Source organism: Eschrichtius robustus, chromosome 2 (assembly GCF_028021215.1).
Source record: "Eschrichtius robustus isolate mEscRob2 chromosome 2, mEscRob2.pri, whole genome shotgun sequence".
Classification (NCBI taxonomy): domain Eukaryota; kingdom Metazoa; phylum Chordata; class Mammalia; order Artiodactyla; family Eschrichtiidae; genus Eschrichtius; species Eschrichtius robustus.
Genome location: NC_090825.1, coordinates 151778710 through 151800986, shown reverse-complemented (window position 1 = coordinate 151800986; position 22277 = coordinate 151778710).

Sequence of the window (22277 nt, the reverse complement as noted above, 5' to 3'; positions counted from 1 at the left end):
CCCTGTGGATAAGGGAGGTCTATACTATTTATATATTCAACACAATAAATTGTTTCTTATTTCATGATTACAGTTGTGATTAGAATATGTATTTAGTTTTTAACTGATCACAGTATTTCTCTACTAATTATTACAAAATTACCTCAATTCAAGTAGATCAAACAAGAGGATACCTTATCAATTAGAAACATACATTAGTATACTCAAACAATCCTTGAATTTACAAGAGCTTAAATAATAAAATTTAATAAAAAGTTAATAGCAGCAATAAAATTGCTAAAATAAATATTCTAAAGTATGAAAGAAAATCAATTAAATAAATACTTATCATCATTACTTAAGCTAAACAGGCATCAGGAAAATAGTAATTTCACATGTAGTGAAACCAGGTAACCACTACCACTAAATAAAACTTGCTGAATGTCTACTACTATATATGAAAAGCACTGTTCCGTGTACCAAGAGGAATTACAAAATCAGTTTCAGACTGTCCTCAAGGACTTTACATTCTAGTTGAGGGAGATACAATACGTATAATTAAACTATAATATAAAGTGGTATATTATGGCACATGCACACCAATGAAGGACAGGAAGCAAACAATGCAAAAAATAAATGAGGCTGCAGATAGCTAGAATGATGTACTCCAACTACATCAAGGGAAACTTTCAAGTAATAAGACTCTTACCATGCCACTTATAATCCTGTTGCTAACATCGCCTACTTAAATATTTGAGGATAAAATAGAGAATAACTAAATTCAGCAATAAAATATGATGGTTAGAAAAAAATCACATCTATTTCCAGTACTATCATCATTGTTAGGACCAGAAACTGACTCCTCATGTAGCATTCTGTAAAAAGCCTTGCTCATTATATCCATCTACAGGTTGTACTTTCCCCCTCCAATTCCCCTCCCTGATGAGGGAGCAGTGGTAGGCCTGGGGTTCCTCTGGGGTTCCTACTGAGGACTATACAATATAATTATTGCTTTCTAACAGCCAATTGGAAATTTAACTTTAAAGTGATAATAGTATAATAGGTTTAAAAACAAGGAGCTGTATTAGATAACTCTGCATCTGAATAGCATACAAGGCATTACTCTAAATAGGCAAAACTGCTTAATATCTACCTGCCAGAGCACTGTAATATGATGTTAAACTAATTGTTCCCAACAATTTTTACTTTAGTAGCAGTGACTGAAGATTGACTGGTTAGTGAGTTTGGAAATCCGATGGATTAAGAAGCTCACTTGAAGGAGAAAATTAACAAAGTTAAGTGGAATTTCTGCAAATTAAAAAAAAGTTATTATTAGAAACTTTAAGAACTTTAGCTACAGAGAAATATGAAACAAGCCACTATGCCTTCTAAACCAACCTTACCAGGTGGTAAAGAGGATGCAATATCTTTGAGTGACATAATGTAGCCATACAGAATGTAAACTAACACACGTAATAAAAAGCGCTCACATTCTTTTCTTGGACTTTAACACACTCCAACCTTTTTCATAGGTTCAGTGTGCATAAGTAACTAAAAAATAAAAATTGTTGATTCTCTGTGTTTAGCTCTCAAGAAAGATTATTCGCCAAAGCTTTCCATTAAACACTGATTATACAAGCAAAGCACATCTAAACCTAAGAAAGCATTTAAACCTTTTGAAAAAGAGCTATTATTCCTTCAACTACTGTGTAAAGACTATAACTGCATGAAACTTAGCCATTGTAACACCACCACCAAGAAGAAACTGCTTCTTACTTTATTCAAAGTTGATTACCACTCTGAAGAATCCTCAAGCCATACATGTATTACAACTCTAAAGAATCCTCAAGCCATACAATTCAGCAAAATGCTTAAGACAACTAAGTAACAAATACCAATTTTTCCAGACCTTTCTACATAGAACTCGCATTAAATAACTAGTTTTACATAAAAATATCACATTGTTAGTCAGTAGTATCAAAACACACATGGATAATGATATTTTGTCCTGATTTTAAGTTCCTAAAGTGTGTAAAATCTTTTGATGTTTTAACAATTATGTTCAAAAAGAAGCAGCCATTAAATCCCATAATGTGTACGTGTGTGTGTATGCCTTAAACCACCTAGTATTGATTAGAAAAATGTTAAAGAATGGTTAAAAAAAAAAAAAGGCAATACTTTTTAGTCAGCACAGTGTCAACATCTGGGCATGTCTGAGAAGTAACAGCAAAAGCTTTCGAATACAGTGTATCACCCAGAAATTAGATCTTGGGAGATCCTAGAACAAAAAGGCTCAAGGCCCTCAGGCATAGGTAGAACTAAGCAATGGATCTCAAAGATGGGATCCTGAGATGTGGCTCTCTGCATAAGCATCACCAGGCAGCTTGTTAAAAATGCACGTTACTGGGCCACACTCCCAGAGATCCTAATTTAGTAGCTATAGGGTGGAACCAGGTATCAACATATTTTTTTTAATTTTTCTTTTCTCTCTTTTTGAAAAAAATTAATTTATTTATGTTTGGCTGCGTTGGGTCTTCGTTGTTGCACGCGGGCTTTCTCTAGCTGCAGAGAGCGGGGGATACTCTTTGTTGCAGTGCGCCGGCTTCTCATTGCGGTAGCTTCTCTTGTTCGGGAGCACGGGGCTCTAGGCGCACGGGCTTCAGGAGTTGTGGCTCGCGGGCTCTAGAGCACAGGCTCAGCAGTTGTGGCGTGCGGGCTTAGTTGCTCCACGTCATGTGGGATCCTCCTGGATCAGGGCTCGAACCCGCGTCCCCTGCACTGGCAGGTGGATTCCCAATCACTGCGCCACCAGGGAAGCCCTCAACATATTTCTTAAACCAGACCAAATTGATTCAGATGCATCATCAGCCTTGGGAACCACTGAGGTCCTAAAGCAATGTTTCTCAAAGTGTTAGACGTGTTAAATACGCTCAATACTGGGCCCAATTTCTCATCAACAATGTGAGACTCTCTGCTAGTGGGACCAAACAATGTGAATTTTAAATACGTATCTCAAGTGAATCTAATGGTACTAAAAGCTTCAGAACCTACGTCTACAGGATTGGGACTAGATCCTTTAGAGTTGCAGGTGCTCGAAAATAAAATCATTTTGTTGATTATAATCTACTCCATTCAGAGGCACTGAAAGTTTGAATATAAATCCAAGAAAATATCCTGCTGCAAAAAAGTCAAACAATTCTTCGAAATCTGCACTTAGCAGCTAACCTTCTAGAATCTAGTAAGTTTAAACTTCTAGTCATCTCCTTCAAAAAGGTCACTTTCTAAACTGAGTGCCAGCCATGACAATAAGAACCTTCAAACCTAAATACAAAGCACTCTAGGCAGAATGCTTTCTTAGAAAGATGAGATAACAGACAAAAAGTTCAATACAGCTTCTTTGGAAAGATTCCCTCCCACCCAAACAGGGCATTTTGCACACACAAGTTAACTACAATAAAATTTCCTGCCTAAAAAATACAAGAAATTCTGAAAAAATACGTTAAGTAGGTTCCTTTTAATAAAATCAAAGTGTGAAAGAAAAATTAAATAAAATATATAAGCAGAGTAAAATTTAGATTTTAATAATTAATTTGATTAAAGAATTTAAGCCTGAGTCTCCAAATATTACAGTATTTTATAGACTGTTTATTTAAAACCTTTATCTTTTAAGAAAAAATAAGTGTTTCATGATGTCTGAATTTGCTCCTTCATCTTATAATTTCAATCCTTATCACTGAAATCAAAATAACAAATGCATGGAGCAGAGACTGAATAGAAGACGTTAGGTTGCTTTTCTTCAACTTCAAAAAAACCTGAAATGATACAGTTCCTAATTTAGTGATCAAAAATAACCAAAAGTAAATACGGGTAGAGAATATCTTGCTATTGGTTCACTGAGGTTAAGCATGAACTTAACTAAAGGTCTGTTTTGTTTTGTATTTTTATACATCTATTTATTTTTTATTTTTATTTTGGCCGCGTTGGGTCTTTGTTGCCGTGTGCGGGCTTTCTCTGGTCGCGGTGAGTGGGGGCTACTCTTCATTGCAGTGCACGGGCTTCCTACTGCAGTGTCTTCTCTTGTTGAGGAGCACGGGCTCCAGGCGCACGGGCTTCAGTAGTTGTGGCACGCGGGCTCAGTAGTTGTGGCTCGCGGGCTCTAGAGCGCAGGCTCAGTAGTTGTGGCGCACGGGCTTAGTTGCTCCGCAGCATGTGGGATCTTCCCGGGCCAGGGCTCGAACCCGTGTCCCCTGCATTGGCAGGCGGATTCTTAACCACTGTGCCACCAGGGAAGCTCCTAAAGGTCTGTTTTGTTCATAGAGATTTGCTTCAGTATTTCTGTATTGAGAGTCACTTCCTTGAAAGTTATAGTTTTACATTTATTATCACTGTTGAAGAGTCTCTCCTTGACCAAACTTTAGTCAGGCTCCTCTGAACTCTTTCCAATTAGGCCCTAACTTTTGGGCTTCTGTGTTCATCTCTGCATTGTCCAATTTTAGCAAGAATCCTACTATGTCAGTTTAACCAGAATCCCCCACCCTCAATATTGATCACGCTGGATATCTGATTAGGTTCCTCATCTCTACCATCCCCCATGTAATATCTGACCACCTGGCCTGCCTTCATCAACAATCCTGTTTAGGTCTGTTTAGCCAGAATCCCTCTTATTTTGATGTTTCTTTCCTCTTAGTAATTTTTACCCCACCCTTCTACTTGGCTATACATCCCCAGTTCTCCTAGTTGTATTCCAAGTTTGAGCCCAATCTCTCTCCCCCACTGCAAAACCACACTGCAGTGGGCCCTACAACTATCGTGATAGTCTCCCTGAATAAAGTCTGCTGTACTAATCTTTATAAGTGTCATGAACAATTTTTTCTTAAACATCACTACCAGCGTTATGAGTAATTTTCTCCTTGCCTCACGGTTACAGAGAGAAATTTTCAAAATAAATCCCTCCCCACGCCCAACCAGGAAAAAAAACAAATTTAAAGAACTATGTAACTAAGAATAAAAAAAGTAGAAAGGAGGAGACTGGTATACATCTCTAGCCAATCGAATGCACATTAATACTGATCATCTAATAGAATTATTGTTACATTCAGTTTTCCAAAGTCAGCACAGTCTAGGCACCTCACCAACGGCCTTTATGGGCCTTTCTTGCTTAAAATATAAGAAGATAAAAAGTTAGCCAAACACATGGGTCACATAAAATAAAATCATCAAAATCAAATGAACTTCAGATGAGACAGGGAGGACACCAGATCTGAATATGCTATCTGAAATAAAACTAAAGGGCAAAAACTAAAGCCCTCTCAGTGTGAGCAGATTCTGAAACACGAATCAAGACCTGGAATCCTGCCATAGAAGCAATCTAGAAAACATGCCGAAATGACCATATGGCTGCCCTGCAGAAATCTGCAAAGGAACCAGTCAAGAAGCTGACAAGAGAAACAAACATGCTTCTCACCAAATGAGGCCTGACACAGCCTGGAACCTGAGGTCTGTCAAGAAAAACAAACAAAAAAATGTAGTCAAGCAGCCATTTAGGAATGATTCTTCTCTAGGTTATAGCTCACTCAAATTTGTGTCAAATGATACATAAATTGAGATGCGACATTTGAGGAAGGCCTTCAGCCTGTTTTCAAAGAAAACCCAAGAGAGTATCTTCTTGTATCAGGGTTGTAAAAGAAAACTTCACCAAGACGGCCACGAAGGCTGGTGACAAGCACTGGAGGAATACACAACAAATTAAGATGGAGCTCTGACATCTGGAATATATCTATAAAGAAATTAACATATATGGCAGCTGAGATGCTAAAGATTTTTAAGTTCATTTTTTTTCTGGTGGAAAATGGTATTTCTTTAAGGAACCCTGGCAAAGTCATAATTAGTACAAGAACATTCTATAAACTTTATCAACTTCCAATGAATTCGATTAATAGAGCTTCCAAACATCTAAAATCTTACCTAACTAATGGTCTCAAATGTTAAAGAAATAATCACAAAGTATTAGCAACTATAAAACAACCAAAATAAGATGACCAAAAATGGATATTAATACAGTAAGTGAAAGGAAAGCAAATATTCCTTAACCAGGAGACAAAATGTTTAACAAAATTTTGTTTCAAAGCACTTAACTTCCAGTTAAAGCAGTGGTAGAGCTTAGGAAATTTTTAACCAAATGAGACAGATCCACTATTATATTCCAATTAAAAAAAAAAAAAAAACGAACAAAAAAGACTATAATAAAGGCTACAGAATGGGCTATATCTTTACCACAGTATGCCAACCAATATTACTGATCAAACTCCTTGATTTTTAAAGTAGGGAAAACTGTGATCTAATAGTTCAAAACAAGCTAAAAATATCCTTTAAATGACAGAAGCAATGACAAACCTCAGAACTGGAAATACTGAAAAATGTTGTGTTTGAGAGCAAGGAAGATATGAAAAGAGAGGTGATCAAACTCAGGAAAGATTTAGAAAGAAAAGAAAAACTTATTTCAGGAATGAAGACTAAGTTAACAAGAAGCACAGTGGGTTAATGCCTTACAAAAGTAGAAAATGGAACATAAGACAAATTTTAGAATTAAAAAAAAAGAAGAGGTAAAAAGATTTTAAGAGACAATAATTAATATGTAACATAAGCAAGACTGTCCAATATATGTTTAGTAGGAGTCCCTGATAAAGACCAAAGCAACAAAGCAAAAAATACTAAAAACTGTAATAAAACTCTCCTGGAATAAAAGATAACTTCAAACTACATATTGAAAGACTATACGTGTATCTGAGAAAATGATACAGCCCAAATCGAACACATTTTAATGAAGCTAAAGTGACCTTCAAGTATAAAAACCCATAGATTAAAACTTCTTACAGTCTTGTATATTCTTGCTACATAATACATGAGAACTCAAGGAATATTGTTCCCATAAGTCTGTCCTGAAGAATCTACCAGAGAATAAATAAGCTTCAAACAACCAACAGCTTGGAAAGGAACGAACATAAGGGCTCCTGGAATGTGTGAGCCATTCAGGTAGTAACTTTCAAAGGGGAAGAGAGTAGCAGAATGCTCAATATCTCTAAGGTAAGTCTTCCATCATTCCATGAAAGAAATGACCAGAGAAGGATTGGAAATTCATACAGTTATTCTCTCAGCACATCTGTAAGACTAAGAATTTCCAGAATATCTGATAACCAAATGTAGTTATTAAATTTCTTATAGAACCAGATATATATATACATATATTTTTAAACATTTTAATATTCCTCCAATATTTTATAGTGTTTACTCTGAGAAAAATTAATCTTAGTCTTAGAGAGGTATACTTTCTCCCTAGGTAACCTAGTAGAGAAATTAGCTCCTGCCTAACCTCGTGAAGAAACTAATTGAAATGGGGCATCCATAGTCACTCCATTAATAGAATTTTTGCCCATCCCCTTCCTCTAGAGCTGGCAATTACAGAGTAAAGTTTGAAAGTCAATCCTACAGAAGCCTGCAGCAAGAACCAGGAATGGATCAAGGAACGGGAATTCCTCTTACGGGGAAAGGTGGAGTTTACCACGGGAAAAGGTAGAATAACGGGCTGAGGGGCTTCCAGAGAGTCATTTGGAAAAAAACAAGATGGAAAGAAGCCTTGAAGAGTACCTTCACCTTGCAAGGAGCTAAATCTAGAAGGATCTGCTTTTTGAAGGAACAAAAGTAAGCAGCCTCTGTCCACATCATCCCAGTATCTATGGGACGGGTCAATAAAGAACAAAAAGTCCTAAAATAATTGTCAAGACCAAGAAAGAACTGATTGACTATTAACATTACGGAATCAGGGTCTTACCACTATTACAAAAGGACAACCAAATTCTACCATGTAATACAAGATCTTTATGATGAAATCTGTATGATGACCATAGTTCCTCTCATCCTGAAAAAGAATCTGAAAATGATCAGCTTTCTCATCTCTTATTTGAATAAAGAATGACTTAATATGGCAGAGAAAGCACAACAGTCTCCTAGACAAGTAAATATCTCTTCTTAAATCTATACTGAAAATTTGTAGAATTCTAAATCCAAATACATTTTAACAACATACAATTTATGATGAAAATAAGATTCAAGCATTTAAGTCTAAGTTATAAACATTTTGTTTAGGTAATAAAACCTACAGATTAGCTCATAATAGCATAATAATAGGGTCAACAGTTAACTCCATGGTTAAGTCGAAAAGATTAAGGAGAAAGCTAATCTGTAGGTAATAAAACCTACAGATTAGCTCATAATAGCATAATAACAGGGTCAACAGTTAACTCCATGGTTAAGTCGAAAAGATTAAGGAGAAAGGCTTAGGAAAAGAGTAACTGCTTAACCTCAATAAGATATGACTGCTAGTCAAGCTAATTTACTCATGGTAGGCAAATGATAAACAGAACTCTGAACTGAAAATACATCTGGATACCACGGATTTGCTTCATGCAAAAGAATCTAGTTAATTAAATCTAGCCGACTAGCTGTATTTCCCCCCACATTGTGTCCCCAAATCCAGCAGTGGTGAATATGTTGTTGACTGGGAAATATATAACTACGCTTCTGTAGAATAAACCCCAAATCAATAGGCTCAACAGAATGAAGGCTTCAGAAATAAGGAAACACAGATGTTTATTCTAGCATTTACTTTCATAAATACTGACATCAAAGAATCAAATATGTAGCTGTGAAGCAGTACTGTATCCAAAATTGGATGCTTCATTAAAGCTGGATATGGCCCAAAGCTGCAGGAAACATCCTGAAGGAAAAGGTCTTCTACAAATGATACCTTTGTAGAGGCCATGGAGTAAAACAGAACATGGTGAAAACCAGTTCCGTGTTTGCATACACAGGACACCTTCCACCTCAACAATTCTACAAATATTGTGCATAAAAGGTTGCCAGGAAACACTGCCAAGGACTGGGATCAACTTCAGAAAAAATAAAACTACTAGTGGCATGACTAAGTGTAGGGGAAAAGTGTCATAAAATATTTTAGAAGAGCATCATATTTTATGCCTCCAGAACAGGCATAGAACTGGCCATTATAATCTTAGCCAAAAACAGTCTATTGATATTACTGATTGAACTGGACTTCAATCAAAATGGCACTGCCCAGGAGCTACAAATGGACTGAAGTCACAAAGTTCCAGAGTTTGTTATTAGCATCTAAGTTAATTTTTTCCCTTAAATGATGAAAGAACATTGTTCAAACCAAGAGCCCAAGAAATGAGCGAACAAATATCAGACTACACTTTTGGATATAGCTTGAATCATTAACAATACCTACAACAGCTCGGGCATTTGTAATAAAAACCGGAACAACACTTCCAGATGTACTAAAAAGACTCATCTCAACATGGGAAGAAAACAAAACCACACTCGAGAAAAGAGATGGGTCAACTGGATTTTTGTCTGCCTTTTTTCTCCATTCTTTCCTTCTTCACCTCTGACCAGAATTTTTTAAAATCCTTTCTATGTAGTGTTTGAGACAGGACAAGTACGAACAATATATATTCAAACATTATGAATAATACAGTTAACTTCTTTTTCATGGATATGTCAAATCACTCATTTATCTGTCTCTTCCCCCGCCCCATATTTTGGCTATTTTACTTTCATTTAAGAATGAAATAAGAAAGTGAAACCTACTATGATTCACTATTTTGTTTATACTTAAATGATAAATGTAAAACTTATCTACCAGAGGGTAGGCTCCTTCCTAAAAGTAAAGCTCTCGTCTTTTTCTGTTTGTTTCTCTAACACCTAGCACAACTACTCAAGTTTTGTTGAACCTGTGGATATCAGTTATCCATCCTTTCCTTACTTTTAAATAAATTAATACTCAAAAACTAGAAATCACCTGGCATATATTATGGAACTCATTAGCAAAGGAGGCTTTCTGGAAGAGCCTCAAATGGAATGGCTCCACGTTTCTTTTTAATATTCTGTATGTGAGGCTCATCTAAAATCATTGTGAATAAAGTGCAAGACAGTGACAAAAATAACTTGAATTCAGATCTCTATCATCCCATTTTCCACATTTACATAAAAGGCTATGATTTCCATGCTTAGGTATTTCACAAGCAGCTCATTAAGATAGGTTCACATAATAAATAACTCTTCATATAGTGCATAGCCAAGAAAAATAACATATTTATATAAAATAACAAGACCGCTTAATGAGACCACGAAACTTCGTGTCCTGCCACGCACTCTGGGAGACAATGGATTTATTTCCACACGGCTATCAATTCTTATAACGTCTCCAAAGTTTTTTGAAAATAGTCTCTTAAATCATTAATCAAAGAGTAGTTATAGCATCTTCAGCTAATGAAATAGCAAATTATATAAAACTAAGTACATTCCAGCAAGATCACACAATCGAACTTGATGAAGTATCTCTTGCATACTGACAGAAGCACTGAAAACACTGAACCACACTTGCCTATGTGATGGATCACACGAGGTAAGAGTGAGACTCCCAAGGTGCATTTTCAAAGTGGCTCCAGTAGTAGCAGCTGGTAGACCACCTTTCTTTCAACTGTGAGGTGCAGTAAAGTTGCTAATGCTAACAGCTACAAGTTTTTGAAATTCGTAGCTTATCACAATAAAAACCCAATGTGTATCTTCCTGGCTGACAGATGGCCTTCTATATGATCATGCAGGGATTCAGACTTCCTTCATCTTATGGCTCCACCATTCCCCCAGGGCCTTGGTTGGAGTCCTCTGCTAGATTCTCTGCTTCCAGCTGGCAGATGAGGGAAGAGAATGAATGACAAGGATCAAACTAGTCCTTTTTTATTGAACACAGATGAAAATGTTGTATATCACAAAGCCTTACCTAATTGTAAGGAGGGGTAGGAAAAAGAGTCTTGATGTAGGCCAAGAGGGAGACAAAACAGGGTTTGGTGAATACTTAGAAGTCTCTACTATAGAAGGGCTTAACTCCCTTTGCCTGAATTACCTTGGAGATGGTTTGAGCCAAATTTGAGAGTAAGTCTTGCTAAATTATTACAATTCTCACCATAAATAGAAAGATCTAACTTAATCTAATTTACAGTAATCAGTAGATTACCTTACACTGACACGGAATCCTTGCCTGACAAGGAACAAGCATGGAGCTATTGAAAGATAATAGCATTTTCAATACAAAGTGAGTTCAGTTTACAAAGAACTTGAGGTACACAATCGAGGATGCTGAGATGAGTCTTTTATGTCAAGCAAAGGATTGTGAACTTCAGAATTTTTTTTTTTTTTTAAAGAAAGACTATGTTTATAAAGAAAGACTGTGCAATGGGTCAATTAGAGAGGGGAGACTAATGGCGGGGGAACCACTTAAGAGGCAGCAGTTCTAACAAATCAAGCAATAAGTAATAACGGAGCCGTGAGGGGATGGAAAGAAGCTACCAGATTCAGGACGTAATTCTAAGGAGATGGGATAAGATATGGTGATCAGTAGGATGAGAGAAATGAGGGAGGAGGAAAAGTTAATAATTATGCTGCAAGGAAGTTGAGAACCCAACCCAATGATGCTCTGGGTCTGAAAGTCTTATTAATAAATTATTGATTTTCTGTTAGCAGCATAGAAAAATACACTAGGTCACTTTTTCAAAGCATGTTACCTAAGGGAGTATGATATATTCTACGTGAAACATCGGTGGAATATACTTTAAATTAAAACTTTTTATACAGATGGTAACAAGATCAGCAAGAATATAAACAGCATGAGCAAAACATCCAAAGACAATTATAATGATATTTTAAAATATTTGGATATGTAGACTTGCAGGATGTAATCATCATGTCTGTTTTAATTTGCTATATACACTTACCACCTATAAGAATACCCACTGCAGTCAGCAGAAATGCAATAACGACAGCTTTCAACACTTCTTTCAACTTTGAATTTAAATACCAACATAATATTCTGCTCAAAAATCACAAAGCCAACTCCAGCAGAGAAAATGATCATACACTTACTAAGAAAATTAAACTGTAGATAACTGGACTGTCATTCTAAATTATGTTAGATGATTCAGAAAAGGGAATTTATATGTAAACTGATGAATTTGTTTCTCCAAACCCATCCAACAACTTTTTACCAAATCATCCTTAAGTAAATACTTCAAAGAGTTCAGCATTTAAGACATGCCTCCCGAAGGAAATATAATTGTATTATAAATAGCAAATTTCCCCATAACCACAAGGAAGATGTTCAGAATTCTCATCTAGTTAGTTGTCCATTGGTTTTATCTTACATGAGATAAGTAAAGTCCCTAAGCCACTACCACTTAGTATATTAAAATTACTTATAGCATTATGAAAAGATGACCATGAATTTCTACTCTATATGGAGAAAGTATCAGGAGCCAGTGATTATCCAGTGATTGCTGAGAAAGGAATGCAAACTTTACAGCATTCTCTCTTTTATACACATACATACACACCACACACACACACACACACACACACACACACAGATATTGTGTAGCCCTTAGGTATAATCAAATTAGGTGACCAATTAATTTTTTTTTGATCCGTACAGAAATTTTTTTAACATTTTTATTGGTAACAGACCCAACCTTAATCAAAATGTCCTCCAATAAGTGATGGGTAAGGAAACTGTGGTACATCCATACTGTGGAATTTTGCTCAGCAATAAAGGGTAACAGACTATTGATACTCTGAACAACTGTGATAGATCTCAAGGGCATTATGTTGAGTGAAAAAGAGCCAAGCTCAAAAGGTCACATAGTGTATGATTCCTGTTATCTAACATTCTCAAAATGACAAAATTATAGAGATGGAGAACAGATCAGTGATGGTCAGGGTGGTAGGGGGAGGGAGTGGTGTGACTGCAACGGGCAGCACGAGGGAGATCTGAGTGGCATCTGACATGGTCTGTATCTTGATTATACTGGTGGCTACACAGATCTACACATGTGATGAAATGACACACACACACACACACAGTCATACACACCAATATAAAAATCCTGGTTTGATGTCATACTATAATTTTGTAAAATATAACCGTTAAAGGAAAAATGGGTGAAGGATACGTGGGAGCTCTCTGTATTGTCTTTGCAACTTCCTGTGAATGTATACTTATTTATTGACTTTTAAATTTTTATTGGGGTAGAGTTTATTTACAATGTTGTGTTACTTTCAGGTGTACAGCAAAGTGAATCTGTTATGCATATACATATATCTACTCTTTTTTAGATTCTTTTCCCATATAGGCCATTACAGAGTATTGAGTAGAGTTCCCTGTGCTATACAGTAGGTCTTTATTAGTCATCTATTTTATATACAGTAGTGTGTATATGGGTGACCAATTAATTTCTTCGTCCTTAAGTATATACAGAAACTTTAAGTTAAAATCAGACTGTAGGATTATACAGTTATAAATAAAGTCATAATCCACAGTACTAATCATATTTCTAGTCTGATTATGCTTCCTTATTGCCTTGTCCTCCTGACACTGATAACAGTAGAAGGTTTGGTGAAAGTTTTTCATGAAGGAAGAAATATTTCCTCCATTAAGCTGGTTAGGAACAGTGTGGTAGGAAATTATAACTCAAGTAATAACTTTTTTTTTATAAGGACAACATAATCCAGAAAAAAACTTGGAATATTTATCTAATTTAAAAGCATACCTTTCCACAGAGAAATGTGAGAAATAAAATCATTAGTCCATATGAATTCTTTCCCTTTTAGGGGTTCACTGAATACAAAATTTCTTAGAATTTTATAACTCAGACTAGAAAGGAAATGGAAAAGATCTATCCATGTTCATTTATAACAACTTCTTAGGATATTAGTTAACCCTGCTAAATGTCAGTAGAACATTTTATGTAGCAGTTGAGAAATTACACTATTCTGTAATATATTTTTACAACCTCAGATGAACCTCAATCTTGTGTAACTGACTTCCTAAAAAGTTTGTGTAAATAACACTCTGCTAAATCGAATAATTTTACTTGCAGGTAAATTAGCTATTCTCTAAAGCAAACAACCACCCCAAAATCTGCTCTACACTTTAAAATTTTTACATTGCAATATAGAACAAATTAATATGTAATTTATATTCTCATTGCTTGCTTAGTATAATCATGATCTTTCTGACAGATCTAAAAACATTGAGATTTTTAATTGAAAATGCCCACCAAATTTGTGGCATGATGGTTTTTTGAATTTCTCCAAATATAACCGCTTCAGAAGCTGATTCCATGTTAATCCCACCATGCTAGGCCAAACTTTAGCAGAATATTATAATATGTCCAGGCAGCAATATAGCTTAGACCTAGATGTAATATAGAAGCCACAAGGTAATGCTCTCCTAAGCTTCATCTAATAAGGGAAAAACACATATAAACAAGTATTTGGTATTCAAAAAAGAATACCAAGAAGTGCAACCTAATCTTGAAAGATAAGCATAGAACATAATAATTCCCATATGAAGTCCAAACCTCAGAGAAAATAGTGGGTCAAATTCTTGGCAGATTTTAAATGACTTGACCTGGTTGAGAAAAATGAATGTGAGCACCCCAATTGCACCTAGAATACGTATTCTGGGAGGGTTAAACAGAGCTCCTCAGACATAGCGGGGACTCAATAAATATTTATTGTGTAAAACAGGGAGAAAATGCATTCGTTTTACTCATCAACATACTGCCAACAACTACAATACCTGAAAACAAAAATTTCTTGAACGAACAGTTATCACTGAAGTTACATTAAAGCTACACTCACCTTTGGCCATGTGTTAACCAAAAAGACGAAGAGTGGGCAAACGCAATCAACTGACCAGGTGTTTTTCAATAACAGGTCACTTCAATATGCAAAGAAAGAACAGAATTTTAAAATAAGTTTTTTAAAGCTATCTGATCAAAATATTGCAGAATATTGTAGCTTTTTTCCAAAACCTGATTTCTGAGCGCAGTCTAACTCCCTAATTTACAATGCTAATGAAACTGTATTTAGCAATGTTTGCTAATCCCTGTTTAGTTAAGTATTAGACACTTAAATGAAATAACCTGACTTTAAGCAGGAAAAGGACAGTTGATTCTATTCAGGGAGATGCACCAGAGTACCTCCAAAACACTTTGGAAGAAAGAAAAGGACACTGTCACAGAACACTCAAAAATATCATAATTTGTTGATAGACTACCAGCTAATATATAAACAAACCTGTATTTTACTATGATCCTTTTCCCCATTCGTGGGAAGATCATTTCACAGGTTTACATAAGTATAGCAAAGTTCTTTAAGGTAACTGAGCAACTGAGCTCTACTAGTTTTTGTTATCTTCTAAGATACAAATATTACTTCATTAATCCAACTTATAAACTGATGTATTTCACTAGTAAAGTAATTACACAAGAAAAGTCATGAGAAACTTCATCACATAGACTCTATAAAACACTTTCAGTATCATAACAATCACAATAAAAATACCATTTCTAATGTTACTTATGAAAGGATTCATGGTCCACACTGACTATCAAAGAGGGCTTAGAGTAAGCACAAGTGACACTGAAAAACGCCACTACATCCTGAAAGGAATTGTCAAAATGGAGATTGAAATATCTTTTCTATTATACATCACATCAGCAAACCTAGAAAATGGAAAAGAGCCCAAGGAGGCATAAATTGAGAAGATACTGCACCTTGCTGCTTTGCCATGAGAGTGAAATATAAAAAGATACTATTTTGAATGCTGCTAAATTATCAAAGAATGGTAAAAGTTATGAATCACAATGTTATGGTTGAATGGAGCCTTACGATGCTTTATTGTAAATGTAGAGCTTACGTTATCAAATAGGAAAATGCAAAAGACTCATTCTACCCAGATTTTAAGATTTCATGTGAAAGGCAACTTTAAAAATTAAATCTAAATTCTGTCTTGACAAAGTGGTAAGTACTTTCAGGACCAAGGGGAAGGCTTACTAATGACATAATAAGGTTTTGAAGTGCTATGACATATTTATATACATATCTGAGGCCTGAATCACTGGGAATACTTGCAGCTATTTTAAGTTCTATGGACCCTAGAGTTGAGTTCCATTTAGCTTTCTCTTCACACCCCACCAAAGCTAATTTTGGCCTTTCTGTGACTTAACTGTATAAGCAATGGGATAAGCCATTGTGCATGCTTTCCTGCCCCATAATTAATTGGGTTCCAAAAGCAACTCTCACCTGACCTGAGGTCGGGATGTAGAGAGTTACACGGCCCTTTGGGCCTTCTGTGCATGCCGCCTGATCTTGGGCAGATTACTTAAGTTCTCAAGAGAGCAAGAGAAATTATAAAAGTGTTCTATATTGAGTTCCGGTGAAGACTAGTTGCTGACATAAAAGCTCAGTAAATAACTAATTTTACTAAGAATCATCTAGTCTACACAATGCTATAGAAACAATATGGTACTGGCAATAGAAACAGACACATAGACCAACGGAACAGAGGACCCAGAAATAAATCCACGCATATATGGTCAACGAATCTTTGGCAAGGGTGCCAAGAATATACAATGGGAAAAGGACAGTCTCTTCTATACATGGTGCTGGGAAAAGTGGATATCCACATGCAAAAGAATGAAACTGGACCCTTACCTTACATCATGCACAAAGTTAACTTGAAATGGATTAAAGACTTAAATTTAAGACCTGGAACTATAAAACACCTAGAAGAAAACATAGGGGAAAAAGCTCCTTGACATCAGTCTTGGCAATGATATTTTGGATATGATACCAAAAGCATAAGCAACAAAAGCAAAAATAAACAAGCAACTAAAAAGCTTCTGCACAGTAAAGGAAACAATCAACAAAATAAAAAGGCAAGTTATGGAATGGGAGAAAATATCTGCAAACCATACATCTGATAAGCGTATGGTGTTTTGGATATGTACATTTGCTATGTCCAAAATATATATCGAATTCATATAACTCAATAGCAAAAAACACAAATAACCTTATTAAGAAATAGGCAAAGGATCTGAATAGACATTTTCCAAAGATGACATGTAAATGTCCTATGAGGGTACACGAAAAAGTGCTCAACATCACTAATCACCAGGGAAATGCAAGTTAAAACCACAATGAGATACCACCTCACACTTGTTAGAATGGCTATTGTCAAAAAGACAAGAAAATAAGAAGTGTTGGTGAGGATGTGGAGAAAAGAGAAAACCCTTGTATAACATTGGTGGGAATGGAAAACAGTATGGAGGTTCCTCAAACACTTAAAAATAGACCTATCATATGATCCAGCAATCTCATAATAAGCCAGACAGAAAAACAAATACACAGGGGAAAACAAAAACAAATATGATCTCACTTATGTGCATAATCTAAAAATGTCTAATTCATAGAAGCAGAGAGTAGAATGACGGTTGCCAGGGACTGGCAAGTGGGAAAAGTGGGGAGGTCAAAGGGTACAAACTTTCAGTTATGAGTAAGTTCTGGGAATCTAATGTACAGATGGTGACTACAGTCGATAATACTGTATTGTATACTTGGAATTTGCTAAGAATAGATCTTAAGTGTTCTCATCACACATCAAAAAAAAAAAAAAAGGCATCTATGTGAGGTGATGGAGATGTTAATTATCTTGATTGTGGTAATCATCTCACATTGTAAATGTGTACCGAATCATCACACTGTATACCTTAAAATATATAGAACTTTTATTTGTCAGTTATACCTCAGTAAATAGTAAACTTACTTTTCCTTTAATAAACTTACTTTTCCTTTCCACAGCGGAATCTTTCCCCTACCCAACCAAACTCTTAATAAAAGCCCACCTATATCATTTTAAAGATAGAGAAAATAAGATGCAAAGAGTTAAGAACTTACTATAAGTCAAATGTTAGAAGTGGAAATATAACCCAAGTCTCTTGACGCCAAATCTAATATTTTTCAGTATACCTTTCTGTTTCTAAGCCTCTTTTATGGAACCATTTGGAAAATCATTTCTTCGGTCTTTAACTTGATAATTAATTCTAGAGAAAAAAGCCAGGTTATTCCATTAAGGAATAAATGTAGCCACTCACTGCTTCATTCCACCTTTACCAGAAATAAGACAATCCCCAAAGTGAATGTATAGAATCAGTTATAGGGCAACTCTAGTTGTCAGTCAGTGCTCATTCAATCCTATATTCAAGAGTATCAACAGCAATCACTTTATTAGGTATATCATAGGTATTAACAAAGCTAATTAAGCCACAAAGAGTTCATTCTTGTCTTGTTTGTTCTGCTCAAGAAAAAAACTGTATAATAATTTTAGAAAATGTTTCACTAAATAATTGATCTTTTAGTAATATAAAAGTTAAAATTAGCTATAGGGACTACTAACGGAAATTCACCCTGTGGCCATACTGGCTAAGTAAGGGGATATTACTGTCAGTAGCTGATAGGTATTTTATCTTTAGACACTAGGCAGCAAGTCTTAGCAGTTTTTGCCTTCTTGTTATGAAACATCCAAAAGTTTAATGGATTTCTGAATTCTAATAGCTTGGAAGACAATTTTGGACATCAACCTTCCCACACAATAATGGATCTCACTAGTTTCTTTAACTCATCCTTATTTTTGGTGAGCCATTATTAAGGTGCACCACAGTTGCATTGCATTAAGTTACAAATATACAGAGTTCAAACCCACAAATTGCAGTGATACTATTAGCTCTTGGTGGGGCTAAATTAACCTAGTACCAGTTGCCAGGACAATCACTTGAGACCAGAATCTCTGCTTAGTCATTCCTGAAGCATTTACCAGTTTACCACCACGTATAACTAACTTTGAATAATCATGGAGAAACATACTTCTCACTACAATACGATTCAAGAACAGCACAGATTCTAGAAGTACACAGGGCCAGATACAACCAAGTCCATATCCTTGACCCCTCAGGAACCAGGATTTCTCTCACACACACTGTTGCTCATACCCTCCTCTCTGTCTCTCTCCCTCTCTCTCTCTGACACATTTTTAGACATTCGGAAAATGTCAAAGCATACCCCAGCACAGTGTAATAGTGCTGTGGAACCAATAGAAAACCTATTCTTCAGTAATTCTTATAGCTCAGAAATCACAGCTGATGACCAATATCAGTCTCTTTTTAATTAGGAGAAATAGGATAATCCTGTGGAATGAACGCTGTATCTGGAATCGGAAGATAGGATTTGAAATCCACTTTCTTGATGAACGAAAGTATATATTGCCTTATATAGAGTAAAGCACTCACATGTTTTCTTCCTTTGTACCTACAACAATTAGAGATACAACATAATATTGGGGAGGTTATTCAGGTACTCATGAACTTGCCTCGTCCTGCAAGCTGCCACAATAACATTCACCTGAGGTAAACCACACTGCTCAAAGGGATCTGCCATGTTTGTTCCTACAAAAATGAAATACTAGCAAAGTATTTTTCCACAATTTGTTCATAAGTAAGTATAATCCTGTTTTCTTTAGAATTACTATAACTCCATTATAATTTGTTTTGCAGAACAAGCACAAGTATTATCCTTCTAGAATCAACTGGATGACCCATGGAGTCATGGTCAGGTCTAGGGTTCAGATGAGAGGTAGAAAGGGAAGGAGATTGGCTCCTGGCTCTTGCATCAGCTTCTCACTCAGGTTTTTCACATCAATAGGTGAGCAGTGTTCTCTCTTTCCTCCACTGACTTTGGACAAACCCAGTTAGAGACCAGCATCAGAGAAGCTCAACCTCTTGTTAAAATAAATAGAATATAGGACAGAAACAGCATCAGTGATTTGGTTTCTTTGACATTTAATGAGAGAACAAAATTATATATTGAAGACAAAAGACAACAGTGCCAGGCACACACCCAGGACAGGTGCTGTGAAAAAGCCTATTGTGGTGGTGTCTGGGGATTGAAACTCTGGAGAAAAGACTAAAATTAAGAATAACAAAGTCATTAGTATATACTTCTTGGCAGATTCTTAGCTGTATGTGGAAGCTTTGATAAAACAGGCTTTTAGCAATGTTTTAAATTTCAGATTTAAGAAAAATCCTCTCCTACTCGCCATTTGTTGAACACTGCCGTTTATTTCCATTGCTATTCATTGCCATGGAGCCCAATTACTCCTTTGTTTTCTTATTCACATTTAGTCCACAGTATCACAATAAAAATCACAAGGATACCATTACCCTTCAACACTTCCCCAATGTATAAATCCTAATTTGCATTAAATCCTTGAAGCAACGTACATTGCAGTGAATGAAATGTCCTTCTGTAAAAAGTACTGTAAATAATGAAAGAATTTTCAGCTCAATATATATACACGACTTTACATACAGTTAAACTGACCAAGGTGCTTTTCTACACCCTAGGTATACAACATTCAATATGCTTAGAATAATAGTTATTTGAAAGGAATATAATCTTTGAACATAAAACAGTTGAAGAATAAAAAACTTCTATATATTCACTTACCTATTTTGCTATTGACCCACTGATGGAGAAATTTTACGTACCATAATTAATGGGAGAATTTAGTTAATGAAAGCTGCTGATACTTAGTGTAGTTCTCAAAGGCTGAAAACCTTTCCCAAAAATCAGTATCTGAAACCTGTCTCTTTAGGAAAAACAGTCAAAGCTTTAACTGTTTTCAGTCTAGTATAAGAAAGCTTTGAAACAAGTTAACTCTAAGCACTCAAGGAAAACTATTTTTAAAAGGGGGGGGACAAGACGAGGACCTTAATTTTCAACAATATCGGCCTGAGAAGTAACTTTATAAGAGAATGTCTGAGTATCTTTAAAAAGAGAGAGAAAAAAAGTACTTTAAAATGTTGGAAGTCCACAAACTGAGCATAGCAGTAAAAAGGACTCGAGGGAAAATTTAATGAAAAATAAAAAACTGAAAGCAAATTATTTGATCAAAACACAGACACACACACACACACACACACACACATGCACACACACTGCAGGCAGTCATTCAGCATTATATGCTAGCTGGCTTTGTATTTTCTTTTAAAATGTAATCATGACTTCTTAATGTATAAAACAATAAGGCTCTCAAGGTACTCATGAAAAATTCTTATCAAATTTCACTCTAGAGTTAATGATATTAGGCATGTTAAATCAGGAATCAACACATGCTATTTTCCATAGCAGGAACTATATAAATTACAAGCTCTTCCATGTTTTTGTTATTAGGTTTGGTACACTTAAAAATAAGCGGTATTCTACATCGAGTGCTCTAACGCAACGGTTTTTATATCTTTCAGAATTTATAATTCATCTCCACCCTCAATCCTTACAAAAAACCACAAAAGGACCTGCAATTGCTATTTACTGTCTTGCCCAATAAAACTGTATTTGTTCTGTTTTTGAATTCATAGGTTTTGCTTTATGAAGTTTTCAGAAAGAAGCAACTTTATTATATTTTCATTGTTACTCATGATTTTAGCTTAAAGATCATTCATTTTAACACAACATCCTGCTATATTCTCATTTGGGTTGTTCTATTTATCTCAAAGGTACACTTATGTATTACCATTACAAAACAATAACTATTTGCATAATACTTCATGATTTTACATCTATTAAAAACACATCACAGGGAGCCTGAGGATGCATTCAGTAGCTTGTCATTCACCACTTCAAGACCCTTCAGAGCTGAACAAGGGGGAGGGGGACATTTTGCCAAAGGCAGAAGAAATGAATATAAATAACAAACTCTGAAGTTTTAAAAATAGAAAAGAAAATTTTAAAAATGCAAACAAAAATATGATCATATGCATAAACAAGATAATTTCAATTTTTAAAACTCCATGTTCTCTATACAGAGCAAGGTGTTTGGAGATTTATGTATCTTCTATTATGATACCCATTGAAATTATCTAAAACTGTGCTACAAAAATAAAGAAAATTACCATCTTCTTGCTAGATTTTATAAATATCATATTAAAATTGTGCCTATTTACATAATTCAGCTTTTCCTCAGCCTTGTGAAACAATCTGAGTATCATTTCTTTATTATTCTAGACTTAACCCTATAAATGTGCACATTAAGAATGTTTCAGAGGGAGGTAATAATGATCTAACATGTTCAGAAATTACACTGTCTCATAACTTCTTCTTGGTAAAGCAATTACAAAGAAAATTGTTTACATCTTCTGTATTTTCTTCCATAACCACCAGTCCAGATAAAAAAAATACTGAATGCTGTTATGTCACCTCTAGTCCAAATGCTCATAGCACTTGAAGCTTTTTGTAAGCAATATGCTTCTAGACTAAACACATATCCCTGA